Source organism: Nicotiana sylvestris, chromosome 9 (genome assembly GCF_000393655.2).
Source record: "Nicotiana sylvestris chromosome 9, ASM39365v2, whole genome shotgun sequence".
NCBI lineage: Eukaryota > Viridiplantae > Streptophyta > Magnoliopsida > Solanales > Solanaceae > Nicotiana > Nicotiana sylvestris.
The window spans coordinates 138,868,579-138,890,652 of record NC_091065.1 but is presented as its reverse complement, the minus strand read 5'-3'; the positions used below and the strand labels follow the sequence as shown (position 1 = coordinate 138,890,652).

General features: G+C 38.7%; 1 long non-coding RNA gene across 5 annotated transcripts in view; it reads right to left on the bottom strand.

Annotated features, from left to right (window-relative positions):
* LOC104226925 (uncharacterized) overlaps window positions 1-22,074 on the bottom strand; it is a 70,765-nt gene that overhangs the window by 34,246 nt on the left and 14,445 nt on the right. Inside the window, exons 3-4 of one of the 5 annotated variants that reach the window (XR_011402282.1) lie at window positions 21,256-21,312; window positions 20,038-20,392 (exon numbers count right to left, since the gene is read on the bottom strand). This is a non-coding gene — a long non-coding RNA (uncharacterized lncRNA). Of the gene's footprint in view, window positions 1-14,371; window positions 14,429-20,037; window positions 20,393-21,255; window positions 21,313-22,074 lie in introns of those variants that run through there. The other 4 variants (XR_011402284.1, XR_011402283.1, XR_011402285.1 and 1 more) reach the window with 4 other exon arrangements.

The window sequence follows — 22,074 nt, the reverse complement described above, 5'->3', positions numbered from 1 at the left end:
TATAATAGGTGTGAGATTGACTGGAGGTACTTTGGGTTTATCCCCTTCACAAATGAGTCCAATTGATCCTTCCGGATCCTATTCTTCATCTGTTTCGATCACATTTACCCCCTTGCCCCTGTGATTCGAGAGGGGGTTGTTGCGGACATTTGGTGCAGCCTCTTTTGCTTGTATAACTTTGGTGTCAATCAACATTTAGATTTTATCCTTCAAAGTGCGACATTCATCAATAGTATGTCCTTTCATGCCTGAGTGATAGGCACATGTCTTGTTCGGATTGACCCACTGGGAAGAGTTTTCCATAGTAATAGCAGGAATGAGGGTGACATAACCGGCAGCCTTCAGTATTTCATAAAGCTGATCGATGGGTTTCACAATAGGAGTGTATTGTTTGGGTGGTCTACGGTCAAAATTTGGTTTAGGTTTCTGGTAGTTTTGGTGGGTTGGTGGTGGTGAGTGGTAATATGTAGGTTGTGTGTTATAAGTATGGTAGGTGGTAGCGGGTTGTTAGTAACTGGGAGGTGAAGGCTGATATGTGGGTGGAGGTGTTTGGTATGTGAGAGGATATTTTGGTCCTTGGGCTACCATTAAGGCCTCTACTTCCTTCTTCTTGGATATGCCTCCTGGCTGCAAGGCCCTGTTTGTAGCTTGGAGTGCTTCAGAATTTATCACCATTCCACTTTTAATTCCCTCTTATATTCTTTCTCCTAACTTGATGATGTCAGAAAATTTATGATTTTCAATAACCATTAACCTCTCATAGTATTGCGGATCATGGGCCCGAATAAAGAATTTGTTCATTTGCTCTTTCTCTAATGCCGGCCTTACTTTCGCAGCTTCCGATCTCCACCGAGTAGCATACTCACGGAAAGTTCTTGTTGGCTTTTCCTTGAGATTCTGTATATAGAAGACTTTTGGTGCATTCTCCGTGTTGAATCTAAACCAATCCATGAAATCTGACGCCATGCTTACCCAGTTAACCCACTTCTTTGGATTTTGGCTGATATACCAAGACAAGGCATCTCCAGTGAGGCTCCCCATAAATAACTTCATGTGGATTCTTTCGCCTTTACCAATCCATACAAGCTTACCACGATATGTTATCAAATGTACCTTCAGATCACTGTTCCATCGAACATTTCGAACTTAGGAGGTTTGTAACCCTTCGGCAGTTCCACGTCCAGCTGAATGCACAAATCGTCGTAGTTCAAACCTTGGATGCCTTTACCACCTTCTACGCCTTGGACTTGTCTGGTGAGCTTCTTAAGCTCCTCCGCCATATTCTTGATGAGCAAGTCCTTCTCCACAGACTCTGGTATGTATAAGGTCTGTTGAGGAGTGTGGGGTAACGTTTCCATATATATGGGGTTGCTTTGATGGACTCTAGGAATTTGGATATAGTGGTAGTTGTTGGTTGAATTTTGAGGATCGGGGATAGGTTGTGATGCGTTATGAGGAGTGTGATAGGTAGTAGTTTGTGGATTCTTGTGAGGCCCCGTGAAAATTTCCACTCTAAACCTGAAAACTCGTAGTGGCAATTAGGATATGTGTCAGTAATGCGTAAACTTGCCGCGGTTCGGACCTTTTTGACTGATCTATGCTCTAAAAAGTCAAGAAATAATGTTTTCCAGAAAATGCGATTCTGCGGTCGAGAATGCGGTCGCACATCAGGTATGCGGACCGCATAGTCGCCGCAAAGTGAGTCAGTGTGTTGGTCAATTTGAGGTCAACTATGCGGTCGATTATGCTATCGCATAACCCATATGTGGACCGCATAGTCGTCGTATAATTCCCTTGGTATTTTGTAAGAGGAAGTTCTGCGGTGCATTATACGACCGCATAACGGGTATGCGGACCGTATTTATGCCGCATACCCAGATAGTGTGTTCAGGTTTTGGGGAGTATTTTTGCAGTCCATTATGCGGACCGCATGTCGACTTTGCGATCGCAGAAGGCGATCACAGATCTGACTTGGGACTCCAATTTTTTAAATTTTAAACCCGACCCCCTATCATTATATTCGGTGTAATAGCTCATTTTGAGCCTATTTCTTGATATTTCTAGAGTAAGAGAGAGGGGTCTAAGAGAGGGAAAGTTCTTCTCATCAAATTACTCCATGAATCTTTGGTAAATCAATGAAGATAGTCAAGTGAGGGACCTAAACCCTCATCCCAAGAGGTAAGACTTCATCACCTCAGCTCTTATTTTTATACTTAGCTATAAGGGGGTCATTAGTGAGGTAATTCATTGGTATAAGAGTGGATTTCTTTCATGCATATCAAACCTTAGAGTGTTGGGGGGTAGTGAACTAAAAAGAAAAGCAATTGGGGTATAGAATGATAGAAATTTCTCTCAAAAAGGGCCTAAGATCACAATGCCCCTTTCGTGTTTGATAGTATGCTCAAAACAAGCTAGAATCTCAATCTCATCTCTAATTCTCGGTTTAATTTGTAATTCTTACACAAAAGATCGAAGTGCTAAAAGTTCCGGAAATTTGTAAGGAATAAGGAAAGCTTTATTGAGGTATGTATGGCTAAAACCCCGTCTATTAGAAATTGAGTTTCATCGTTGGTTGTGTGAGTATGGTGAGACTAAATTGAATTGTTGTATTGATTGCTATTTCACTTGACTTGCTGTTGCAACCTTATATGAATGGAAACCGTGTCTCAAATTGATCAACATGCTATTCTTGATAATTTGAAAAGGTGCAAGGACTATGAATCATGTATCGAAATGCTTAGACCTTAGATTGATATTGAAGTGCGTTGTTGTGCCATTTACATGAAGTCTCATCTACGCCTACAGCCTTATTTGCTCTTGTGTGCTATACTCTCTTGAATTACAAACCTAATGTTGAAAATGGGAACAATGTGAAACGTAAATTGTGGAATGTGAAAGTTGTGGCCCCAAGTGCTGGTAAACTAATACATGTATAACCAAAGATTGGAGTGAGATGAATAATGGAAAATGGTAATGCCTCGGTAAGGCGGTCTAGCCGATCGGGCCGTGATCGGACGCCATGACATATACACATGGCGGTTATGCATTGATGATTGAAACTGGAAAGTGTGAATAGAATATTGGTAACGTCTCCGGGAGACGGCCTAGCCGATCGGGTTGAGATCGGACTCCGCTCAAGATAGCGGTGGTAATGTGAACGATGTGGAACAGTATGAAATGCCCAACTAAAGGCTATGGAAACATGATGTGAAGGTCGTGTAATTCTTTCATGTTGATAATGTTGTGATTGTTTAAAGCTTTGGAGTGATACTTGTGATTTCCTTATTTGTGTATGAAAGTTCTTTCTAATTTGATGGTGTTTTGTTATACATAATAGTGCTATCCGATGGCACTAACGTGCTTTTTTCCGGGGGCGCTACATTTTTTGTAATAAATGTAGGTGGCTTCATAGCAGATAGTGTCGGTCATGTGTAGCGAAACATCCCTCTTCTGAAGATCTTGATGAGCCCCTTTCTCCTTCAAGGGGCTATATTGTATATCTTTGTGTTGCGGACTTTCACTTTTGAGGTATAGCTGGGGCCTTGTTGCCGGCATTGTCACACTTGTCTTTTACATCCTTAGAGGTTTCGTAGACATATGTGTGGGTCATGTGCAGGTGTCGAATGGGTGTACCGACTATGTTGAATTCTAATTCCCGTTTCTCTAAAGTATAAATGTATGGGACCTCGGAACTCATTTATGGTTTGATGTGGTGATTTAAAATGAACTAGTAATGTGGGATGCACTATCTTCCCTTGGTTAAATAAACGGAAGCATGGTGTCCTTATTCATATTGAGCTGGGTAGGTAGTGTTTGATAAGGCTTGCTCAGTTGGGATTACTCGGCTAAGCGCCGGTCGTGCCTCCCGAGGTTGGGGCGTGACAATATTGGGTTGGCTGATGATAATATTGTGTAGGAGTCGATACTGGCGGAGGATTGGGATTTTGAGGCGGTGTGGCATATTGGTGAGGTGCGGGAGGATTTTGTGGATGCTGTTTTGGCGTATTTTGGGAAGGTGCTGGGTTTTTGGTGTTTTGTTGGTTGATATCGGGGACGTTTAGGGTGAGGGAAAGGTTTGCCAAGTTCTGGACCTGCTCAAGTTCCCCTTGTAACTCCAATATCTTTTGTTCCAACCGCAAAACCAAGTCATTATGTGTTGGAGTGCTTCATCCATCTGAAGTTTTGACATTCTCTTCATGTGTAGCATTGTCTTTCCTGATGTTGCTTGTATCATCCATTTTAGCCTTTCCTTTGCTTTTTGGATCGTTTGGAGGAGGGGGAGATGGAGGACCTCTTGATCTGGTATGATATGCTGATGATGCGAGTATGCACGAACCAACCTTAGGGGATGGGAATAAACAAATAAAGAAAAAAAGAAAACAAAAAGGTAAACAAGTCAGTGAGGAGTATTAAAAGGTTGTTTGCGGTATTTAAACACATATTACGGAATTATAAATTTACTTCCTAATTTGGGGACCTCATTGTGCCCGAGGTAGGCCTAAACTACACATAGATTTGGAAAAAATTGATGCTAGTAACTGTGTCATTTCATTAATATGATAAATAAACCGAATCTCTACTAAAACCACAATAACGATAAAGAGTCACTAATGGCATATGCCTTATTACAACCAAAGCCTAAAACGAGTCTAGAAAGCAAGTAAAATATAATTCCTAATCTATTTGGTCCAAGAGGGACCTTCTCCATGCTTGGCCTTCTTTGCTCCATCGATCAAGTTCCCTAGGTCGCGCATGTCCAGCAGCAGATACGCCCTTGCTAGGAGACCTTCTTCATTTCCATCCATGTTTTGACATCCTGTAACCCTGTTTCTCATCTTCCCTTCCAACTCCATCAACCACTACTCTAAATACTCCAACCTGTATGTTGATTTAGTAGCGATTCCTCTCCATTCATTGATTGTTTCCATGTCTGCTTTGTGTTGTTCCAAATGTCTAGCCTCAGATTCAAAAATCCTTTTGCGTAATCTCCTATATTTGACTTAGGCCTCGGCAGCGTCATCTATGACCCTACTTCCCAAATTAAACTCTGGCTTGACTTCTCCTGCTATGTTATCGACCAACCATGATGGTTAGAAACACACATGGCCAGCATGGTATCGATCTAGCTCGATAGTATCCTTTTCCACCATGACCTTTAGATGCCACATGTGTTGTGCCTCGTACTTGAATGGAATAGCATCACCTTGGAAATATGCTTTGTAGTGAACCATCTTGGAGACTCGGGGTATGACTTGTTTCCTCCCAGCTTGCCTCATGACTCTGATAGGAGCGTAAGGATAAATACCCCTTAGTCTGATTAGCACTAGGTGATGAACATCTCTTGACCTGATGATGAACTCGCTAGTAGGGAACCATTCAAACATCCAATGAACCTTGTCATCAATCAAATTGCTAAAGAAATGCACCCATCTCATAGTGTTTCCTAGTTGTGCAAACCTATCCGGGATTAAAGTCATTCTTTTTGGGTGGTAAAACGTTATTGGGTCATTCCACGATCATCGCGGAAATTCTTGCCGGTATTATCCCCTTCGAATATGCTCTAGCAGCCATATTTGTAGTAGCAAATTACAACCCTCAAAATGCTTATACCGTTTCTTGCAGCGGTCCAAAGCTTAGTATATCTCTGCTACGATCATTGGGATAATATTGTAGGTTTGTCTCTCAATTCCTTCCATTAGGGTCTTAGTAACCATAGCTAAACGGGTGTGAGTCTTTTCTCCGTGCATTGGGAATACCAGCATCCCCCATAAAACAGATAATGAACACAAAAACTCGACGGTGGATCCAACCCAACGAAGTAATGGCAAACTCATCATGGTAAAGGTGGTAGGATTTGTTGTGCCTGTAACGTTCGTAAAGGAAGTCAAAAGGTATATTGGATTTCTTCAGGCAGACTAACCCATCATTCTTTCTAAAACCCATCATTTTCAAAAACCCTCGAGAAGTGCGATTCTCTGGTATCAATAGACCAGGGTTATCCCGAGAAAGTCCAACAAAGCCTCATATTTCCTCTAGAAGGGGAGTTATTTCTACATCACCGAAATGGAAAACAGCACTCTTTTCATCCCAGAACGTAGTAGCGGCCTCAATTAGTACATTGTTCGGTTGAATGTCTACAAAGAAGGTAAATTCCCAAGAACTCTTTTCACATGGTTTTTGTCACTTGGTGCGAGATTTTCTCACCAATCCAGTAGCAAAGGTGGGATATTCCGAACCATGCCGAACCTGGGGACCTCGTGCCTCATTTCTGCAAAACAGATAAAGTTAGCCCTTTCCCCCTCCAAATTCAACTATTTACACATTAATGATCAACATATTGGCATGTTTTCTCCAAATACTACATAGATCGTGATTGTGTCCATTAGGATTATGGAAATCCCAGCGGACTTTGGACAAGGTTTGTCTTAGTGCGTTATTGTGCGGACAGCGTTCTAACTCGTACTAGGTTTAGACATGATGCATGCACAGCTGATATTAGAATGGGGTTTCTAGGAGAGTCTAGATTGGTACCCTCAAGCGTACAACTTGAGAGGGAAAGGCACGGAACCATCGATTGCACCGCTGATCGACTAGTTTTACCGCAAATAAGCCTTTCCAAATTTAAATAGTGGTTTTAGGAAGAGCGCAGACACTCATCAAGTTCCACTATGGTATTAATACGCACAAGTGGAATATGATGTGGAGCATGCTTTATGCAAAGATAAAATAACACGTTGTCAAGTATTTTTGCATGTTTGAAAGTAATAAATGTAGTATTGAATAAACGTAAAGACATGAAGGAAAGAAAAACAGGGAAGAAGTTAGTTCGCGTGATGAAAGGATTGTAATAAAGTAAATAAAGGGGTAGGGATTGGGAGAGGCATGATATAGAAAAATTAAAAGGTTTGGAGCAAGTGACCATGATTAGGAAATAAAGGGAAATGCAAGTTGTAATCAAATTAAATGAAAAATTTCATATGAGTTCATACAAAAGGGAAATAAGGAAAAGGATGTGCATGTAGCAATAAAAGGGAAAATAGGAGCGGGATATTCAAGTAACAGCAAAATAACAAAAACACGCTTATCGAGAGACTAATTCATGCAGATCAAGTTCGTAATGGTAAGAGCCTAAAAATATCCCTAGCAGAGTCGCCATGTTGTTGCACCCTTGTTTCTCGCAAAATCGGGTTTTGGCACGTGACAACTCTTTTAAAGAAGGGTGTTAAAAGAGAGATTTGCCACCTAACGGATTAAGGTTCTTAGGGCACCTATTTGCAAATAATTCTGTCTAACCAGTTTATGTCACCAAAGATCGGGTAAGGGCTCGAAATTACTTCGAAGAGAAGGTGTTAGGCACTCTTTGAGGTTCACAACTGTTGGTCCCGACCGAACTTAATTATATGAATTAGTCTATGTGATCAAAGCTAAGAAACAAGGAATTACTAAACATGAACAACAGGTTGAAAGACAAAGGGGAAAACGGGGGTCTTAAGTTTTTTAGCCTAAAGGATCACCCCGTGCAACATAAATAATACTTTGTAACTCCCTCGAGATGGGGTGTTACTCATATTATTTTGCGGGCACAGACTATCATCTCCTGCTACCCCATTACTATCTTTAAGTTGTTTACTTGAAGCGCACTAGCCAATTCAATGTCATGTCCTATGTGTGCACTACTCATCTCATGCCTATGGTCCAGGAGGCATTTGGACCTCTATCTCAGGGTGGTTCTAGACTTTAACTTAGGCTGATCAAAATGTCAAAAGCTAGGCGACATACAAAACACATTGGACTTACATTTATAAACAAGTAGGGGCTCAAATTGGCCTCCACAATCAGACAACAATTGCACGCAAGTTAGATTAAAAAAGACAGTTGTTGATTTTAAATAGTTAAGCTTTAAGAAACCTATAGGCAGGACCTCTATAAGAATCTGAATTTAATGAGAGGGCAGTTTACGACCTACAAAGTTGCCTACTGATTATATGTATAAGCGACTAAACCTATAGGCATGATATCTAGGCATCTTATGCAGTAACTAACAGTGGTAATTACAGGATGATAGTTAGAATTGGTTGAGTGAGTCCTATAGGCATGGTTTCTAGTGAGGATAATTAGCACAGCATTGAAGGCGAGTGGATTGATTAGTTAACTGATTCAAATTCTATAGGCACAGGTTCTACACTTAAACTGATTTTAGATCTTATAGGCATGATTTCTATAATAAAAACTGATTTTAGATCTGGTAGGCCTGATCTCTAAAACTGACTTTTGTTCCTATAGGCATGATTTCTAACAATCAGGCGTAGAGCATATTTTAACCAAATAAAGGACCTATAGGCAGGATTTCTACTAAAAATAATATGTTTTGAGCAGGGATAGAGTACCTATAGGCATGATTCTACAGTAACTGAAAGTAGCATATTTTGAGCAAAGACATATTACTTATAGGCATGATTTCTAGCACATGAAAGTTGAACATGTTTGAACATAATAGCACATTTTAGCTAAGTGATGAGCCTATAGACAGGATTTCTACCCCCTTTAGTGCATGCGTAGGATAAAAGCCCTTTCCCCAATTTTACTAAAACCCAAATTGTTGTTGCATGAATTATTACAAACCCAGAATGAATAGAATAAATTACAATAGTAGAATAGCTATAGGTAGCCTACAGCAGGCCCAAAAGTACACCTGGCCAGGCCAGACTTCATTCTCATAGTTCACGACAGCACAAAATCACATATTCTTGGACATAAGGCAGCCAGGACTTGAGGGATTCCCCAGTGGTCTTAAAAATATAATTGAACATATAGAACCAAAACCCCAGTGTGTCAGAGCTCCCAAGGGCTTCAAGAACCCAGGGCAGTACTCACACCAGGGCAGTTAACAGAGATCATTCATAGGTAGGACTAGAGACCAATTCCTAGTGTGTCAGATTTCACAAGGAGCTCAAATGGACCCCGAGCAGTGCTCACACTAGAGAGGTCAAAGGATAGAACCTAATAGCCTTGGCTTTAAGCCGGCTAAGAATAGGATTCAAAGAACTTAAGCAAGAGGTAAAAGAGAAGACTAAAGTTAAGGGACAGGAATTGAGGGATTTAAATAGACGTGACCAAATTGAACATATTAGGCAAACAGTTGAACAACTCACAGAACTTAAGAGCCAGCTTAATGTAAATTTAGGAAAACAGGTTCAACAATTAGCACAGAAATAATCACATGCTAAAGAGAGGCTAATAAGAACATGTTTACAGGATTGACGGGGGTTATTATCACTAGACAGGTTGTAACATGATTGGGAATTATGCTAAGTATATAGGCAACATTGTGCTCAACCACACAATCACAGAAAGGAGATGGCATCATGTTAGCAATAGGGCAGGAACACATACACATATGCCAGGGCATTTTTACAGAGATTCTGGATAGCATGAAAGGTACACAAATAGCAGGTAAGCATTCAAGCATTGTTATAGAGGTCTAATTAACAGAATATGATTCAGTTTGTGCCAAAGGTTTATCCTAACACCTTAAATCAACAATTCAAAACATGCTGAGATAACTGTTCTAAATCACAAGCAAATATTAAAGGGGTATAGGATCAAATAAGCATGTTGAGGGCCATAATAACTAACACTAAAACTCTCAACACAGACTACTGCAGGGATTCAAGGGGATGGGTGAATAAACATGTTCATATGCATTTAAGAATCAATACACTAACTGAATAGGCCCTAAACAAGCTCAAATAACTTCAGAACAGGCAACATTAGGAGCAAACAGGTGATAAAGAGACCAAGACATACACAACTAACAAAGATAATGCCTAAACATCACTCGTATGCATATTGGATCATGGATTCAGAGATAATAACATATACAAATCAGGGATATATATAAGAATGCAAGTGCAGAAGTTAAATGACTCACCAGTTAAGCGAGAAATGCAAGAAAAGAACAAAACCCACAGTGTTGTGAATCGTCAATGAGAAAGCAAAATCCTAGAACTTAATGGCCTTGGCTTTTAGCCGGCTAAGACCACAGTATAGAATAACAGAGTAAAAATTTAGATCTAGTGAGGTTATAATTATTTTCCCCGTCTGTTTAAAGGGGAATGGGGGAGGGGTTTATATAGTGTAGAAATCGAGCAAGTAAACATGGCAAACAAATCATTCAAACACAAATAAGGGATAAAATTATTCTAGAATTAATTAGAATCGATTTTTGGGCACAATTCAAAAGGATTTAGTAAATCGACACAGAAATCACACAAATAACACAAAAATCGGTTTTTAAGGAAAAGAATAAAGCATAAAAAGGAAAACCTAAAAAAGAATAGTCAAACACAGAAAAGGAAAAGTATCGGTTGAGAATCGGTAAGGAACAAAGGGAGGTTCAAACCCTTGTTGACGGGAGTCGAAGATTGGCCAAAAATCTCGGCTAGTCAAGATCGTGAAGTATATAGACGAGATTCATGTCCAGATTCAGGCAGTCAAAAGGGAAATGGTAGGAATCTAGGATAGGGTACTTGCCATGTTTAGGCAAGTACTAGGAGATATTATATATTTTTAGGAGATGGCGGTATAACACACAAAAGGCAAGAAAATCATGGTAAAAACCCATGGTTGAGTCAGATTTGGCGAGTTTTTTGAGAGGTGGCTAGGGTTTTCTGTGAAAGATGAGAGACGAGATGGTTTATGAGGGAACAATTGGGTATCAACATCTCCCACAAGAGATCTAATAGCTGGAGAGTCAGGAAAAGCCCATCCTCGAATAATTAGAAGTTTCCAATCTCGAAAACGAAGAAGACGTGAAAGAAACCAAAATCAATATTCATCTAGAAGTCGAGTAGAGGGAAAACTGGTTGAGCTCCTCCGACAATACATCAATGTGTTCGCATGGTCATATGATGACATGTGTGGATTAAATACTGACATTGTCTCGCATTGATTGCCTACTGATCCTGCCAGACCGCCAGTCAAGTGAAAACCCAAAAAATCCAAGCCCGATTTGAGTCTATGGATAAAGGAGGAAGTAACCAAGTAAATAGTGGCCAATGTGGTAAGTGTCACCAATTATCCCTGATGGTTGGAAAATATCGTCCAAGTACCCAAGAAATATGGGAAGATTAGGATATGCGTGGATTATCAAGATCTCAAAAAAGCTAGTCCAAAGGATGACTTCCTTTTACCAAATATCCACATCCTCATCGAAAATTGTGCGAAGAATTAACTGCAGTTGTTCATGGATCATTTCACTGGATATCTCCAGATCTTGATGCACGAGCAAGATGTAGAAAAGACAGTCTTCACCATACCTTAGGGATATTGTTATAGAGACATGCCGTTCGATCTCAAGAACGTCGGTGCCACTTACATGAGGGCCATCACGACCTTTTTTCATGATATGATTCACAAGGAGATAGATGTATATGTGGATGACATCATCTTTAAGTCTCGAAAGAGTTCAGAACACTTGGACAATTTGAAGAAATTTTTCAAGCGCCTACGTAGGTACAATTTGAAATTGAACCCGGCAAAATACGTGTTCGGAGTCCTTGCTGGAAAATTGTTACGCTTCATCATAAGCAAAAAAGGATAGAACTGGACACATCAAAAATCACTGTCATTCAAGAGTTTCCACCACCCAAGAGTAAGAGAGATGTGATCAGTTTCCTGGGTAGATTGAATTACATCTGTTGTTTCATAGCCCATTCCACGATAATCTGCGAACCCATTTTCAAGTTGCTAAAAAAGGATGTTGCCACAAATTGGACAGAAGAGTGTCAGAAAGGCTTCGACACAATTAAGGAATATTTGTCAAATCCACCAGTGTTAGTTCCCCTCGAGTCGGGGAAGCCATTTTTACTATGTCTGCCAGTCTTGGATAATGCCTTCGGATGTGTGTTGGGATAGCATCATGAAATTAGGAGAAAGGAACAGGCCATCTACTACTTAAGCAAGGGTCTATTACTTCTATGAATAGAGTCATTTATGAAAATGTATGTTTTCTAGTTTCGTTGTATCATATGGATCATGCTAAAAGGAAAGAAGGGATAGCCCTAACATACCTTAACCCATTGAGTCCTTAATACCTTCCAAGCAACTCTTCAAACAACTCAACTCAATCTACCATAACATAAGGACATTCAAAATCAATGCTGAGTAAAAGCTAAGTTCGTAACTTAAGCTAGTGGCTCATTTACGTAAATTCGGCAGCATCTCCCCTATAACAAGGGCCTCCTGCAATACCATATACCAATAGCAACAACCAGAGCAATCCAGAAATATATAAGTATCAATAACAAGACACCATATAACAACAACAAGTCACAACTACTTCATGACGAGTGGCAAGCTCTGATTGGAATCTGTATACCCCATATCACCCTTTATAGACTTCTTACTTTCACTTAACGGTATTAGTAACATGATAATGAAGTCATTCATCAATGATTCCAGCTTTATACCATATGTTTATAACAAAGAAAATAATCCACAGCTCCAACTATCCTCAATTAGCAACTTTATTCACTAGTTCATGTCTAGTCCATCTATTTAACTTAATCAATATCAAGATAACCTTAAACACATGCAAGAACACAGTATACTTAACTACTACAGTGGATTCAAGTCAAAATCCAAGTTATATTTAGCTTACAATAACCCTAAATGGTAACACAACACCATAGAAGTGACTTAAGTTAATCTTCATTTTCAATCTCAAGCTTCATATGTTTCTTTCATCAATTTACTTGATAAACATACAGAAATGCATAAAAACATAAACCTTATCATAATCAAGTTATTTTCCCAATTTTTCAGTTATAAATATTTTCCCAATTTTTCAGCTATATATATATATATATATATATATATATATATATATATATAGCCTTAGAACAACCCAACAAAAGATAACATCTCTTCCCCTTTCAAGTGCTATCTCGTAATCTTTCACTCCAACACCACAACCAACATGTAATTAACCTTAAACGCCATCAAAATTATGTTACACAAACCTTAGGTAGTAGGTAAAATTCGAAACATAAGCTTAACTTAGCTCACTATCATCCTTATTCACATTACAACACCATATAGAGGTTATTCTTCACCTTTGGCTAAATTTGATGTTGCAATATGGTGTATTTTATTGAAATTTGTTTGGATCCTTTGGGGAACTATTTGGGAAGGTTTGGAGAGTGTGAGTATGGAAGGGGTTGAAAATGAGCAAATCTCATCCCAAAAAGGAGATAAAAACAAGTGAAGGTCGGCCCGACCAAATGGGTCCTATAGGGGCTTCATGCGCAGTCTCGCGAAAACGCAAATGTCTCTACACTGATGTCATATTGACGATCAATTTAGTGATTTAGAATCATAGATATTAAATTTGGTAGGTGGATCATCCCGTTATTCCAATTATATTGGGGGAAAAACTCATTGATATTTGACCTAATTTTCAACACATTTATGAATGTAACTTGTGATGACCTTTGCCAAATTTTGTTTCACAACTCGCTTGACTTCAAAAGAATGTATAACTAAACACCATCTCATTAGAAATAACAATCATACAAGAACAAAGAAATCATAAAGATTAAACAAAAGCTTTAAACAATCACCACATCATCAAATAAAAGGAATCACATAGCTTTCACATAATTTCCATAGATTTAGTTTGGGGCATTTAATATCGTTCATCATCATTCAAAATACCACCTCTTTCTTGAGCGGAGTCCGATCACGACCCATCGGCTAGGTTGCCTCATTTGATACATGTACCTCAATCACAATCTCATTCTCACTTTCTGGAATTCAATATCAGCACAATACCACCATGAGTGCGACATGGCGTCCGATCACGGCCCAATCGGCTAGGCCGCCTTACCAAGGCGTTATTCCTTTCTCATTAATCATCTCATTTCAATCTTTATTTCACATATATCAATTCATAGGCACTTAGGGCCACAATTATCATATCATACTTGGTATTAGGCCACATTTCATAACTCACATTCCACATCACTTTCACTTTCAACATCAAACTTGCAATTTAAGATAATGGGCACATACAAGATCAATTCAAGTTGTAAGCATAGAGAGGAATTCTCATGATTCAGCATAATAATCACAATTTAAACTTGACTTGAAATCTAGGCAATTTAGCATATAGTTCACATTCTCCACATATCCCCAATTCACCAAGAATAGCACATTGAACACATTGAGACACACCTTTCACATATATTCTTGCAACACCAAATCCTTTGAAATAACAAATACTACATAAATCAAATTCCGGACTTACAACATATGCGGGGACACCATGGGAGCTCAATTTTTAAGAAGAGGGGGTTTTAGCCATACATACCTTGTTTAAGCTTTTTTTAAGTTTCTACAATCCACCAACACCTCCAGCAATAACAATCTATAACGAGAAAGTGAAATCAATTAATCATTTAGAAGGATTTCCCATGCTATAACTCTCTTAGGAATTTCATCAAACACATAATCATGTGAAATAGACTACAAGGTTCTACAATGGGAATTCCTTCTTCCCTAATCCAATTTCATCAAGAACTACCAAAATAGTTCATTAATCCCACATACTATAGTTTAGTGTCACATGCATGGCCTATTTCTAACCCCACAATATGTTTTTGAACTCATAATCTCATATATGAAATATTAGAAGTAGGACTTACCCGGAAGATAGTGAGCTAGAGATTAGCATGCTTGATTCTTGAGGGTTTGTGCAAGATTGATGATTAGGAGGCTAAGTTCCCTCTTTCTCTCTCTAAAATGTTCTCACCTCTCTCCAGATTTAGTGTAAAATGGTCCCAAATGAAGCCCCAAAGCTTATTTATCAAAGTGGGTTCGGATATGAAAATTTCCAAAAATGACCCCCGAAGTCAAATATGTGTTGCAATTATGCTATAGCATAATCAAAATGTGGGCAGCATTGTTGCAGCATAGTCATTATGTGATAGCATAATCAACATGCGACAGCATAATATTTTTCCGACACTGCTTCATAATGCGACGCATATGAGGTCCGCATAGTCATTTTGCGATCGCAAAATTGGTCGCAAATCTAGCCTTTGGTAATTTGATCATAACTTTGTGTAGGAATGTCCAAATGATGAACGATTTGAAGCGTTAGAAACTAGACTCGAAGACCTTTCATTTGATAGGTTGTTCACCACGTAAAATCTTATATATATTTAGATATGCTCGTCCAAAGTGTGGACTTGTGCGAACTCATTTGGAATTTTAGCCTAGTATGAAATTTTCCAATTTGACTTAGACTTAGGCCTCCCATTACACCCCACATTACACATTATAAGACTTATATACTTATTTACCAAATTGAATTTATGCACATCATGTTAATAGCACATAAAATATTATAATTAACCTATATGGCACCAGGAAATCCTAATTTACTTAGTGAAACTTTTGGGGGCCTTACATTCTCCCCCCTTAGGATCATTCATCCACGAATGAGGAGTAGAGTCCTCCCCAAACACTTAACATAACATATCTCTTTTCTAACCTACCTTAAGTCCCTAAATTTTGACTAACTCTCAAATTTTTCAGAAATTTCAGTAGCATCTCCTTTGTAACTAGGCCTATCCACCTGCCAGAGAACCACCAAAATACCCTAACAACTCATCCACAACTCGACAAAGCACCACAATGTATATTTTCATAACACTAATCTTACAATTACAAGCACTAAATTATCATAATGATACCAGAACATGGACTACACATTTTTAAATCATAACACCTATAAAGTACTTTTCAAATCGAAACAAATTGTTACACAATCAAGCGAAATTGTTTCTTTCCACGACATTTTCGGCCTTCAAGGTGGCCTCCTTGACTTACAGGCTTTGCCAAAACACATTCACGGAAACACCCCAACCTCCAAACCTATCTAACAAGGATGACAATTAGATCTCGCATAAGCTAACTATCCATTAATTTCACCTTCAATAATTTCCATCAGAATGTTACATAAATGATCTCCAACTACCTTCTTAGGCATAAACATGTGAAAACACAAAATATATGGGGAACAACTATGGGGTACTTCATACTCCTAGTGCGGCCTAATGTGAAATAAACTTATGCAACCTTTATTATCAACTCACATAACGTCTTCAAGGGAAAATATTGAGAATAACCTGCTCACCCTCCTTAATTCTAAATCTCTATACGAACACCCACACTAAATCTTTGTTTACCTTCAACAATTACTCTAAGATGTGCTATCATAAACTGACCATAAAATTACCTATCGAATATATGTGACCACACGGGGATGCTTCCTCTTTGACATGTTTGAACCTTCCCACTAGATTTAATACAATGAGGAGCAACGGAATTCAAGATCAGGTTAGAATTATCTAGGAATCCATTAATGTGTTGAGCAGAGTATTTCATGAGGTTATATGCTAATAGACACGAAGATTACCACTAACAATACTGACATGGTTAATTATTTTGACAACATTAATTATTAGACAAATGAGGCATATGGGTAACTAGTACATTGGCAATAAGAATCATTAAGGAGGAATATTCAAGTATGTGACCCAGTCGTCTCCTGGAGTGTAGGGAAAATTCAGTTTATCGGGAAGGAGAATACTCTAGCACCTTGAATGCGATATGGGTTTCAAAGTACATGAAGTTGAATTACACTCCTATCGTTAACTAACACAAGGAATCTATGCCACAAGCCCATGAGGATGAAAAGAAGTTGAACACTTATGAGATTATCATGTTTCAAATAGCTTAACCCTTCCTGATAATTGGTCCTATATGAGAGAACTAAAGATACGACAACTTGTCTTCCAAATCAATATGCTCATGATATGTGCAAAGTCTGAAGGCATCTAATCTCAACCTTTCACGAGTGAGGCCACATAGCCAGGACATCTTAACATTGGGATGAAATCATGTATTGGTTAGAGGGGTTCTAATGGTTAACATGATGCTCAGGGGAGAGACAAATAACACTCCTATCCACCCAGGAAGGTGGAATGCCAAGGGTAGAAAAACTCCGCGCACATGACAATGACATCGTCAATAATCCTAGAAGCCGAGTGAGCTGAAGGCCACGTAACCCATACAATCCGACCTATTTAAGACTTTTGAAAAGGGGATGCACTTTGGTTTGAAATCATGGCAATATAAGCTTGAACTTAAGGGAAATAATTACTTTTGGAACCCATGAGACAAGCCGACATAGCCTTAAAAATCGTTAACAATGGAGGTAAATTACTTAAAACCATTACGAGTTGGTGTAGAATAAGGCCTCAAAGTGTCCACGTCAATAAGTTTGAAAGAATGAGACATCTTAATGTATTTAACGGGAAAAAGTAACCTGGGTTATCTACTCACAGGGACAAGCAGAGCAGGTAAATGGTTGTTAGAAGAACATCTACAAGGAATACCAGCAATATTTATTTATTCTAACAAAAAGGAATACGTCCCCATCCTTGATGCTATAAGACTTCCTCTTTGATGCCATAAAACATAAATGAATTTTACAATGAGAGTTATCAAATTTAATATATAGTAGGTCAGCAAACCTACTGAGCACCATTTGGAACCAACAAGCTTAAACTGAGTTGAAGACATTAGAAGTCTATAGTCAAGAGGAATTTACCCACTTCTAGTGTCTCCTTTTTTTTTAAAAGGGGGCTTGTAGAGTACATAAAAGTGAGGTGAATTGAATTGAATCATATAGTTGGATAGCTAGTTGATAAAATGAGATAAGATCGTATTGAAAAATATGGAGAAATGACACATGATGCAAGGTAAATGAAAATAAAGTGAGAGAGCCTATGGAAGTATCCTTTACATTGTAACCACTAGGAAGGGTGGTAATATCAGGGATTACGAGAAGCTAAATTTTTGAAAGAAGATCTCTATATGTAGTCACATGATGTATAGCTCCAGAATTCAAAAATCCAATTATGTTTAGCAACTCTACTTCACAATGAAGCACTACAACACACTTCTACACAACCAGCTATTACCAGCCACATTGGGAGATGCTATAAGACTTGACTGAGAGAAAGGCTTTGACATATGAATGTGTTACTAGGTGTATTGCTCCTTGGTCAACCCAAAACCAAAAGGCGGGAGTTAGATTGATAAGCAGATCGTTTGACTAACATATGTAGATAATCCATTATCGAAAGGAGATCATTCAATCTCAACAATTGCGGCATGCTATCAACCCTTGATGAACTTGAAGCGAGGTGGGAACCCAATAAGATAGTATAAAATAACCATGGAAGGTTTGCAGGTGTTCATAATGAGTTCTCCATGGATTTTGACTTGATAAATACCCAGATGCTAATGAAAGACAGAAAAACATGAGAAACAGGCGTTGTGCTATGATAACCCCCAAAGTTGCGCTTGGTCTTGACGGAGAGCCTAGTAAGGATCCTTATGAGAAAGGAAGTGCTACAATGACACATAGAAGGATATGTTCTCTCATGGTTATCGAACAAGTGTTGGGAAACTAGCACAATGAATTCACTAACTAAGGAACACAATTAACACATGTTGTGGAGATGTAAAGAGAAAATAAACATTTGTTATGAGCTGGACATGCTTCTGTTATATTAACTCCCAACTGCAATACATGACCACGCCACGGGCAATCACAATACTAGGAACAAAGTGAGCTACTTACTACGGGATGTCCCAAGTTGACATGAAAGTTATACTAAGATGGCGACACAAGATCATCCTATGACGGGGATGTGAGGACCTCAATTTTCAGAGAGACTTTATGCACACGGTGGCCATTTCGATTGACATGCACTTATGTGATAGGTGTTAAGGTATTCTCTTATGTTACTAGATAGTGAGAAGCTTTCATGATGATACTCGCAAGAGAGTAGAGTGATTGTTCAAACCATATAAGCCATATACACAAGTAAGTAAAAGAGTGACTCGAGAAGGATCACAACACTAGGATGCTTTACATGGAACTTGACACCACATGGGTAAACTTTACGACGGTGCATGCATAGGCACAAATGAGCAGATGTTGTCCATAAAAAGATTTTGTAACAAATTCATCGGATGTAGTCCCCCGTTGAGAATTTAGGAAAGAAAGTGGGAAGTATTAATCCTAGAGTTATAACTCTATTCAAGGATGTATTTATAGAACTTAATTCCACAAGAGGATGTAAATAAGAGAATTTGTGATAGAGTGGATTCACGAACAATACGTCTCCTTCAAGGAGTAGGTACACACAAGTTTTTGTGACTCACATCTTATTAAAACCATATTTATGAGGACTCTTCAATATGGATGTAGACATGTAATGAGTAAAATTTTTGTGTTGTTCATAATGATGTACTAGGGAGTGACTTACTTGGTGACTTTAGGTTCATAGGGCAATAATTTAATCGATGCCCCTCGACTCCACATCCCTAACGCATGTTGGTAACATACTAATATACTACATTATCTGGTAGTGCAGTGATATTAATAGGAACAAGGGTACTTCCCTTAGCAACAAATTTTACCAATCCCTCCATGGCTCGATACATTCTCCTAACAAACGCTTGGGCAATCTCCCTCAGATTCAATGGTGGGGTAACTCCCTTCTTAATGTTTCAAACTCGTGGATTATGGTATCGGATTACTCATCTGGAGAATAAGACATAGCGAGGAAATTAGCTCCCTATCTTGGGTTCTACCGCACGATCTGGAGTATCAAAGAAGGGTGAAATTCCTAAATGTTCGAATAGCCTCCAACTTATAGATGTGGTCGACAACACACCGATAAGAATGACTCTACTAGACATGGCTCAGAGACATCCTAGGACAATTTAAAACCTTAGGCTTTGATACCAAGTTTGTCACGCCCCAAAAACCGAAGAGCGCGACCGGCGCTTAACCGAGTAAACCTGACTGAGCAAGCCTGTTAGGTTTCATTATACCCAAACTAATTTATGAATAAATAGGAGATGGACTCCATTAATCATACTTTGTAAGTATTTCATTAACAACTTCCATTTTATTTCCATTAGCAGCTTAATTCATAATTATCAAAATATTACAAGTTTTATAAATCTTTGCCAAATATCAAGATTTCTAACTCAATTCCCCATTATCAAACACCACCCACAACCTGTCTACGGAGCCTCTAAATACAACTGAAGAGTAATATGGAAATGTCGGCAACAAGGCTCCGGCTATACCTCAAAATACAAAGTACATGATAAACAATTGATACAGAACCCCGAAATGAAGTGGGGCTCACCATGTCAGCTGAAAGGAAGATTTGTCACTAGCTGCGACCACCACTGCCTGCTATGGAACGACCTACATCCATTTAAAGATGTAGCGCCCCTAGCAAAAGGGACGTTAGTGCCATCGAATAGCACTAGTATGTATAACTAAACACCATCTAATTAGAAAGAACAACCATACAAGAACAAAGAAATCATAAGGATTCAACAAAAGCTTTAAACAATCACCACATCATCAAATAAAAGGAATTACATAATTTTCATAGCTTTAGTTTGGGGCATTTAATACCGTTCATCATCATTCACAATACCACCGCATTCTTGAGCGGAGTCCGATAACGACCCGATCGGCTAGGTTGCCTCATTTGAGACATGTACCTCAATCACAATCTCATTCTCACTTTTCGGAATTCAATATCAGCACAATACCACCATGTGTGCGGCATGGCGTCCGATCACGGCCCGATCGGCTAGGCCGCCTTACCAAGGCATTGTTCATTTCTCATTAATCATCTCATTTCAATCTTTATTTCACATATATCAATTCATAGGCACTTAGGGCCACAATTATCACATCATACTTGGCATTAGGCCACATTTCATAACTCACATTCCACATCACTTTCACTTTCAACATCAAACTTGCAATTTAAGATAATGGGCACATACAAGAGCAATTCAAGTTGTAAGCATAGAGAGGAATTCTCATGATTCGGCATAATAATCACAATTTAAACTTGACTTGAAATCTAGGCAATTTAGCATATAGTTCACATTCTTCACATATCCCCAATTTACCAAGAATAGCACATTGAACACATTGAGACACACCTTTCACATATTTTTTTGCAACACCAAATCCTTTGAAATAACAAATACTACATAAATCAAATTCCGGACTATCATATGCGGGGACACCATGGGAGCTCAATTTCTAAGAAGAGGGGGTTTAGCCATACATACCTTGTTTAAGCTTTTCTTAAGTTTCAACAATCCACCAACACCTCTAGCAATAACAATCTATAACGAGAAAGCGAAATCAATTAATAATTTAGAAGGATTTCCCATGGTATAACTCTCTTTGGAATTTCATCAAACACCTAATCATGTGAAATAGACTACAAGGTTCTACAATGGAAATTCTTTCTTTCCTCATCCAATTTCATCAAGAACTACCCAAGATAGTTCATTGATCCCACATACTATAGCTTAGTGTCACATGCATGGCCTATTTCTAACCCCACAATATATGTTTGAACTCATAATCTCATATATGAAATATTAGAAGTAGGACTTACCCGGAAGATGGTGAGCTAGAGATTAGCATGCTTGATTCTTGAGGATTTGTGCAAGATTGATGATTAGGAGGCTAGGTTCCCTCTTTATCTCTCTAAAATACGCTCACCTATCTCTAAATTTAGTGTAAAATGGTCCCAAAAAAACCTCAAAGCTTATTTATCAAAGTGGGTTCAGATATGAAAATTTCCAAAAATGACCCCCAAAGTCAAATATGTGGTGTAATTATGCTATAGCATATTCGAAATGTGGGCAGCATTCTTGCAGCATAATCATTATGCGATAGTATAATCGACAGCATAATCGATTATACTACAGCATAATCAGCATGTGATAGCATAATATTTTGCCCGACACTACTTCATTATGCGACGCATATGCGGTCCGCATAGTCATTTTGTGATCGCAAAATTGGTCGCAAATCCAGCCTTTGGTAATTTGATTATAACTTTGTGTAGGAATGTCCAAATGATAAACGGTTTGAAG